Source organism: Physeter macrocephalus, chromosome 11 (genome assembly GCF_002837175.3).
Source record: "Physeter macrocephalus isolate SW-GA chromosome 11, ASM283717v5, whole genome shotgun sequence".
Taxonomy (NCBI): Eukaryota; Metazoa; Chordata; class Mammalia; order Artiodactyla; family Physeteridae; genus Physeter; species Physeter macrocephalus.
Genome location: NC_041224.1, coordinates 39,702,280 through 39,710,546, shown reverse-complemented (window position 1 = coordinate 39,710,546; position 8,267 = coordinate 39,702,280).

Genomic DNA, 8,267 nt, shown 5'->3' with positions numbered 1-8,267 from the left:
CCTGCTCAGTAGCTGTGGCACATGGGCTTAGTTGCTCTGCCACATGTGGTACCTTCCCAGACCAGGGCTCGAACCCGTGTCCCCTCCATTGGCAGGCTGATTCTTAACCACTGTGCCACCAGGGAAGTACCAACGATGACTTTCTTTACACCAGGAGTTTTTACTCCCAAAGCTGCCTATGAAGCATACTCAGGCAACAGTACAAATTAGTCACAATGACTCTGTTTTGCATGAATGTTGAAAAACCGTCCCAAATGAGTCTGCTAGACAGGATGCTGGATCTGGTGTAGCAAAGGGAAAAGAGAGGCCCATCTTCCCAGTGCAGAAGGCATTGCATCACTGCAGGACTGGAAAGTAAGGGCTCTGCAGGACAGGGATAGGCAAATTTGCCTCCTTCCACAGGAAACGGGTGAAGCCTGGCTCAAAATTATTACTCAGACGTTTTGTGCTGTGAAGGAAATGTCTTCTGATAGCACAAAGCTATTGGTTTCCTGTTGTGAACTGAGAATTTCTGGCTTGCCCAAGAATGGACAGGAAGGGAAAGGGTGGTTGTCCCTTGGAAGTCCTTGTTTAATGAAAACGCCAGCTCCAGGGCTCCCAGGACACTCCAAGTGGCCGGAAGGGAGGTTGGAGGTTGGGGAGAGGTCACGTCAGTAAGAGAGGCAGTGTGAAGAGGTTAGCTGTGTGACAATGCAGTTCCACAAACTTTTGTTGGACAATTCTGTGTGCTGTGCACTGTGCTGTGTGTGTCGGGTATACCAGATGGCTTAGCCAGCCCTCTACCTCCACAGAATGGTCTTAGTGGCAGAAACTGATACAAAAATAATTTTTGAATAATATGATAAGGGCTAATACAGAGCTATCCTAGAGTACTGTGGCAATATTCTGCTGTACCTTTACACCTTTTTCACTCAGTTTCCCCTTGTTTATAATGAGAGTAAGAATAGGAGTAGAACTTTCTAAGATATTTCCAAGACAGTAGTTGTAACTGTTGAGCACAAAATATATTCTAAGTGTCTCTCATGCATTTTCTCATCTACTCCTCACAATAACCCTAGGATATAGGTCCTGTGGTGTTTAGAAAGGATGATAACTTGCTGAAGGCCACGATGCAGAGCTGAATTCTAGCATCCGTCTTTCCACCCCTACTCCCCATGCCAGAGACTCCCTTCTTCAATATATTTTGGGATGATAGGGTTTGCCATAAGTCCCAAGTCTGGTCCTTAGTCATCCTTTTGACAGGGTGCACCATCCTGCTTCTGTCAGTGCTGCTCTTGGCCATCACTCTCTTCACAGTTGGTCCAGCCCCAGAAAGTTCAGGTTTATCCATGTCCATGCAGTGTTACTACTACCATGCCGGCCTTCTGGACATTGATGTGGGAACCCCAACCTTCCCTTAGAGACTCACCCCAGAGGCCCCCATAGCACCACCTCATAGGGCTGTATATGCGAGGTTCATTTTACTGAAGAGCTTGGGTAACTAAAGGGAATTAAAATGTAGAGAAAGACATTTCCAGTGTTTCATGCCAGTTCCTAGGCTTGCTCCCCCTCTCTGAGTTTACTCCTCTCCTTTCTCCTCCATGCTTCTAACCCTTGCTGGATACTCCAAAACGTTGTTGGCTTCGTCCTGTAATCTGCCCTCCTTTTTCCTCCCACTAGTAAGACACAGTAAGCTACAGAGAAAGGCAGAGAATGGACCTGAAACTTTATGCCCTGACTGCTGCTGGAACTCTTCCTTATAGCACAAATCCTTGCCTCTTCGTGTTTGTATACCCGTGCATTGCATTGCATTAGATTGCTGGATAGGAAACAACCTTCTTTGCCTGATTTAAAAAAAAAAAAAAAAAAAAAGACAACTCTTAAATGTTTTCCTTAATCCTTGGTATGTTGCATGCATGTGTTCATTCAAATACTTGTGAGAGTTCGAATAAGTGTATTCCAAGGGCAAATACTGTTCTAGGCACTAGGGATTCAGGACAAAATTAATAGAATATTCCTGTCTTCTGGGAGATGGTCCTTAGTCTACTGGGGGTACTGTTTTGTAGGTTGACTCACTATACACCTAATTCCAACTCTTTTCTCCCTTTGCCTTCCTCTGCTATAGAGATTGGGGAGCTAAATACTCACTCATCTACCCTCCCTTCTAGCTAGAAATGGCTACGTAATACAGTTAAGGTCAATGAAATATAAACAAAAGTCTGTTGAACAGTGTTCTGGAAAAGCGTTTGCCATTGTATGAAAAGATACAGACAGAACTTTTTTGCTTCTTGTCTGGAATGTAGGCAAGATGCAGCAGCCACCTAGTGAGGAAGAGGGGACAAGCCAGACTCTGGGGATGGTGGAGTCATTTAGAAAATCTCCACGTCCCTGACGACATTGTTGCATGTACTTCCCATCCATGAACTGCCTGCTTTTGCATGTCTTATTATGAAAAAATAACCCCCACTAGTTTAAGCCACTTTTTATAGTCAGGGGTCTATGGCTTGAATATATTCTTGACATATACCTACATGTGTATAACAGCTATGCAAGAAGTGCTGAATTAAGAGGCAAGAAAAGCAAGTTATGGGAGCAAAGAAGAGGGAGGTTCGCAGAAAGAGGTACCATTTGAGCAAATCTTGACGGAGCAGTTGGAATTTTTCAGATGCACAAAGGCAAGAAGGGCACTCCAGGATGGAGGAACAGCCTGTGCAAAGGCACAGACCTAGTGAGAATGCAGCAAGGAGTGAGACTGCAGTGCAGATTATGAGTGAGAGAGAGACGGAGCCAGGGAGAGACATCCAAGGGCAAAATCAGAAATCAGTTTAGATTTTATCTTTGGAAGAACAGGGGAGTTCCTGAAAGCTTTAAAGCAGGAAGATAAATGGGCTTTATAGTTTGGAAAGATAATTCTGCCAGGAGAGTATATGACAGATGAGAGAGAGTACAGGGAAGTGTAGAGGATGCTGGGATAATTGGAATCCTCCATGCGAGAAACACTGAGATCTGAACTCAAGCAACGATTACAGGGCTCAAAGGAAGGAACGGGTTTGTAAAACAGTGGAGTCTAATCTAAAATTGCAAAGAACTGCACACACACACAAATGCATATAAAAACTGGTGACTGAATAAGGTGTGCGGTCTAGTTAACAGCCCTGTAGCTATGTTGATGTCCTGTTTTGATATTGTACTATAGTTATGAAAGATGTCACCATTGGGGGAAGCTGCGTGAAGGATACACTGTAGTTTATCTACTATTTTAGCAACTCCCTGTGAACTTGTAATTATTTCAAACTTAAAAGTTTAATAGATTTTCAATTTTTTCTTAATTTTTCTATAAGAATCTAGGCTTTATTTATTTATCTATTCTTTTTTATTTTTTTCTTAGAATCTAGGCTTTTAAAAGAAAACAAATTATGTAGCGAGGAACAGAGTGGTGTTTACAAAATTCTGAGGATGAATCAAAGTTCAGATCTATGGGAAAGACATAGTTTGAAAGTACTAAAAGTGAGCAATGAAATCACTTAAACGTTGAGCTGTCTTTTGAGATTGCCTTTGGTTTACTTTTAAAACATTTGGCAAAGGTAAAGAGATAGTTCTTTAAAGATGATGCTTGTTGTAAAAATAATTATTACGTACATATATAAATGTTGGATTATTTTTCCTTTTGCTTTTCTAACTCCCGGGCCAATGAGTAACTCCCTTGGGCTGGTGGTCTTCGTATTCCTTTTTTGGGAATGACGCTGTCTTTGCTCTAGGAGCAGGTCTGAGGTCACCCTAGCTGAGAAGCCTGTGCCCTAAACCACCAATAATGGCCTGCATGGCCCTATCTGAGGTCTCTAAAGGATCTTACATGAGCTCTAGAGCTGCCATCCAGGACCCAGGTAACCCCTTCTTTCTGTTTTGTCTGATAACTTTGCCGGCATTAACCGGTAGCCACAATGGCCCTCGGGAACCATGTGTTCTCCTGCTAGCCTGACCCCGCCATTCCCTTAGTTGCTCTGACTCTCTTTCTGATATTCCATCACCCCTGACCCTCCAAACGGAATGAGCTATCCCTCAACAAGCTAGGAGAAGCAATATATCCCGTCCTGTGATTTCAGATTAGAAGGAATAATTTCAGGACATTCAGCCTTCCCCAAACTGCATGTTATACAATGCTAGTATCCCATGAGATATTAATAGGTAATCTAAAAAAGGTCTGCTACTAAAGTGGATAAGGCAGAGTTAAATCAAGTTATTATCATTGTAAATCATCTCAGAGTTTTTAATAGGCTAATATTTATTATAACTATGCCCCACACTAATTTGAGGCTCTTTATTTGTGGAAATCCTAGTTTCATTACTCAAAATTCTAGACATTTATAGAACGAGAGTCTGGAGGAAATGCTGTTCCAGGGTGAGGTGTCCCTAAGGAGTAACAGATCCCTTTCTCCCTATCCCTTCCTTTCCCTCCGTGTTCCCAAGCCTTGCTAGCAAAGGAAAAATGGCTGCATTCCAGGACTAAGAGTCAAGTTCCTTCTGTGCAGAAAAGGAGAAGGAAGCCACCCAGTCCTTTGAAGGACTGGCAGCGAGACTGTGAACTCGAAGCGGAGGCGGACAGGAGGGAGGGAGGAAGAGGAGGTGGGAAAGGGTGCAGACTCCCTTTTGTTTTACTCTAATAGAAAGCCCTCTGCTTAGAGATGCCTCTGGTCACCCAGGTCATTGACGTTTCAAAGCAAAGAACAAAGTAGGTGGGAAGTAGAGAAAACTGGAAATGGGGCAGGAGAGGAGCACACTGGGATAAATATAGTGATCTCATTCTAGATGCTCTTCTATTTCAGTCTCTGCTGTCTTCCTCTCTCCCTCCCTTGCTCTTTCTGTCCCTGTCTCTGTCTCTCTCTCCCTGCCAATTATCCTAATGCTATTTGATTCTATTTCCCCAGTTGAAGCTGTCTTCTTAAGCCCAACAAAACTTCACTTATCTCACATTTAGGATTAGCTTTGAACACTTTAGCAAAAAACTGAACACGGAAAAGTGATCATAGAGATAGAAGTTGGGTGACAGGGGTTCGTTGTATTTTTGTATTTTTTTAAAGCTTCCTCGGTTAAGAAATAAACCCAAAAGGTCTTTTGCCTCACTATGGGAATAGGTTTACCTAGCACTCAGAATTCTTATAAGAAGTTACAAAACAACCCAAAATTTATAAAACAAAAAACAAAAAAGCCAGAGAAACAAAAAGCCCAAATACATATGAGGCTTTGGCGGTAATTATAGAATTTTAAAGTTCAGAGTCCTGGTGGATCACTGATAAGCAACACACAGCAACCAGCCCTGTAGCTCCCTCCAGACATAGACTGCAACATAACTTCAGGATGAAGGATGAGAAACTGCCTTCTGACACAGTGTTCCCAAAGTCTTAGTGCAGTGTTAAGCTTTTATCGTATCAGAACTGTAAATAAATGCTGCAAAGTTACCCCCCTCCCCCCAAAAGATAATCTGAATTTTTAATTAAGTTTCCTTTAAACCTTTTTAGTTTTGTGAATTTGGAACAATGCATTTAAACTTTTTTGTTTCGGTAAATGCTTACCAGCTGCAGGAAGGACCAATCTCTCGCTCTCTCTCTTTTTTTTTCTAATTTCTAACTTTAAAATGTATTGTTCCAAATTCACGAATTCATTAAGTGTAAATGAAAGTTAAATCATTACATCTGTAAATCATTACATCTCTTTGATACGTTTGTTAAATTTATACTTCTGAAGTTTTTAAAGCTTAGAACTGCACTGAGGCTTCTGGAACACTTGCTATACATCTTATATATGACCAGATGTTAATATGTCATTGGTTTTGGGGAACTAGGGGTGGGTCTTAAAGGGCTTGGGATTGTCCAGGTCATGGCCTGGGAAGCTGCAAATAGCTTTGGGATTCTCTCAAACCTGTGTCTGTGTCTACCTGCCCCCTCTCCACCATGCTATTCAAGGATTAGACCCTCGTCGTATTTTTGGATGGGGAGGGAGGGGGAGCCACGGGCAGGACACTTGCATTTCCCCTTTTTGCCCATATTTCTCTCCTCTGAGTACCAATGGGCTTTTATGCTCCATTTCTGCTTGACAGTAATTTCCCACTCTTCCTTCCCTGCCCCATGAACTGCTATGTATCTGTCTTCTCCTCCCTCTGGGCAAATAAGCCCCATGCTTTTGCCTTAATGGAAAAAAGCTACAGGGAAGCAAACAGATGGACAATAATCAACAAGAGGGAAACTGGCTACTTGAAGCTAACATATTTTCCTTTTTTTCCCCTTTCACACAAATGGATCTGAGAGGACGGCCTTTCCCATCCTCTTCCAGCAGTTCTGAACATCCCGGTCAAGAGGGAGACTGGATACAGATGCAGATTCCTGGGCCTCTCTGATTCAGTAGGCCTAGGGCAGCATCTACAGCGGTCACCGAGGTGGAGAAACTTTAACTTACTTTCACCCTCTACCCAGTCTTCTCCCCTCCCCCAAAGGCTCCTCTGCCAGATGGGGAGCCCGAGGAAATGAGGTGAGTTTGGACATATGAAGGGTGGTGGCATCATGGTAAAGAGTGCTATCTGTGGAGTTAGAGCAGTTGTGGACCCTGGTCTTCTTTATGATCAATGTCCTCAACTGTAAAAATGGGTGACCAAGCTTATGATGAACATTGGCTCAAATAATCCACACAGTACACTGGTTGACACAAAGTAAGCCCTCAATAAAAATAAACTATTCTAACTTCTAAATACATGTAGCCTCTCAGTAATATCGATTTTATTTCCCAGTTATTCATAAGCCATCAATTTTATAGACCCTTTTAGAAAGGTGCCAGAAGTTAACAATAATTGACTGTTCAGCGAGTTTCCGGATTCCCCCTTTTCTTCTCCCTTTATTAAAAGAACTCAGAGCTACGCTGACCATTTCTAATTTCTAATGTGACCCCTTCCTCTCCCACTGCCTTTGGTTTCTGGAAGATTACTAACACTGCTTCTGCTTTCACAGCTGCGCTTCCCCTCAAGCCATTGGAATTTAATGCATCTGAGCCCAAAGACTTGAATCCAAGTACAGTAGTTAGACACTCTTTGCCTACGCCACCAGATACCTTTATTCATTCATTCAACAAATATTCTTGAGTAAGACCACTACGCCAGTAGAGTGTTAGCTAGATGATGGCAAGACAAAGCTCGTGGTCTAATGTCATAAACATCATTTCCTTTGCCTGCCGTTTGTTTCATCCTTTTTAGATTAAAGATGATTCCCCCTGCTGTGGGAAATGGCATCCAAGCAGGAGTTGAGCGGTTTTGCTTCCTCTTTGTCCCCTGACCATTTTACATCATTTCCTCTATGCAATGAGCTTTTCCTTGTCTTATTCTTCCTCACAATCTAGGCAGAGCCTTAAAAAGCCCCTTCTGATGAGTTCAGCATTTCCCCAGTCCTCTGTTCCTCCCCAGTTCTATTTCTGCAGGTCGTCCCACTTCCACATTTTATCTTTGATCTAAATCTATGCCTAGGGAGAGCTTCTGTGCCCCCCACTAGTTTCCCTTTCCTCTCTTACTGTGACGGGTATTAGTCAGGCTAAGCCCATTTTTGCTGCAGTAACAAACACCACCCATGTCTAAACGCAACAACAAGCAATGGTTTAATTCTTGTTCACTGGGCCAATGATGACTCAGCAAAACAGGCTGACAAAGGTTTGTTGTCCTGTTCTGCACCACTGGGACAATGTGGCCTTCTCGTCAGTGAAGCAGGGGAGGAGAACATTTGAGTGTCTCACGCCAGTAGGTAAATGCAGCAGCAGGGTGTGATGCATGCACATCACTTCCACTCACACACCGATGGCCAGAACTTGCCACCTGGCTCCATGTAACTGTGTGGGGTTGGGGGCGGGGAGTGAGTACCAAGGAGAAGAGAGCAGTTACGGGTGAGTGCAAGAAGTTCATACCACAAGCTAAGTCACAATCACACGAGTAGAATTTCATTTTTCAGACCCTCCCAGTTCTTAAGCAGTTGGACCACTGGAGATCCCCTGACCCTAGGACCACACCTATTTCTTGCTGACTCTCCTTTCCTAAGAGCTGTGTTCTATGTCCAGTTACTCCCAGACTTTCCCTTCTTCACTCCTTATCCTCAATGGTGAGAAACTCTAGTTGTTCTGACTTTATTCCTGAATGCCCTTCTGGGCAAATTTGAGTGAAATTTGATTCAAGCAAGATGGCCCTGTTGGGGATAACTAGAAGACAAGAATGTGGGAGCTAGGAAGAGAAGTGAAACAGATGGCAAAGAAGTAGAGGCTTC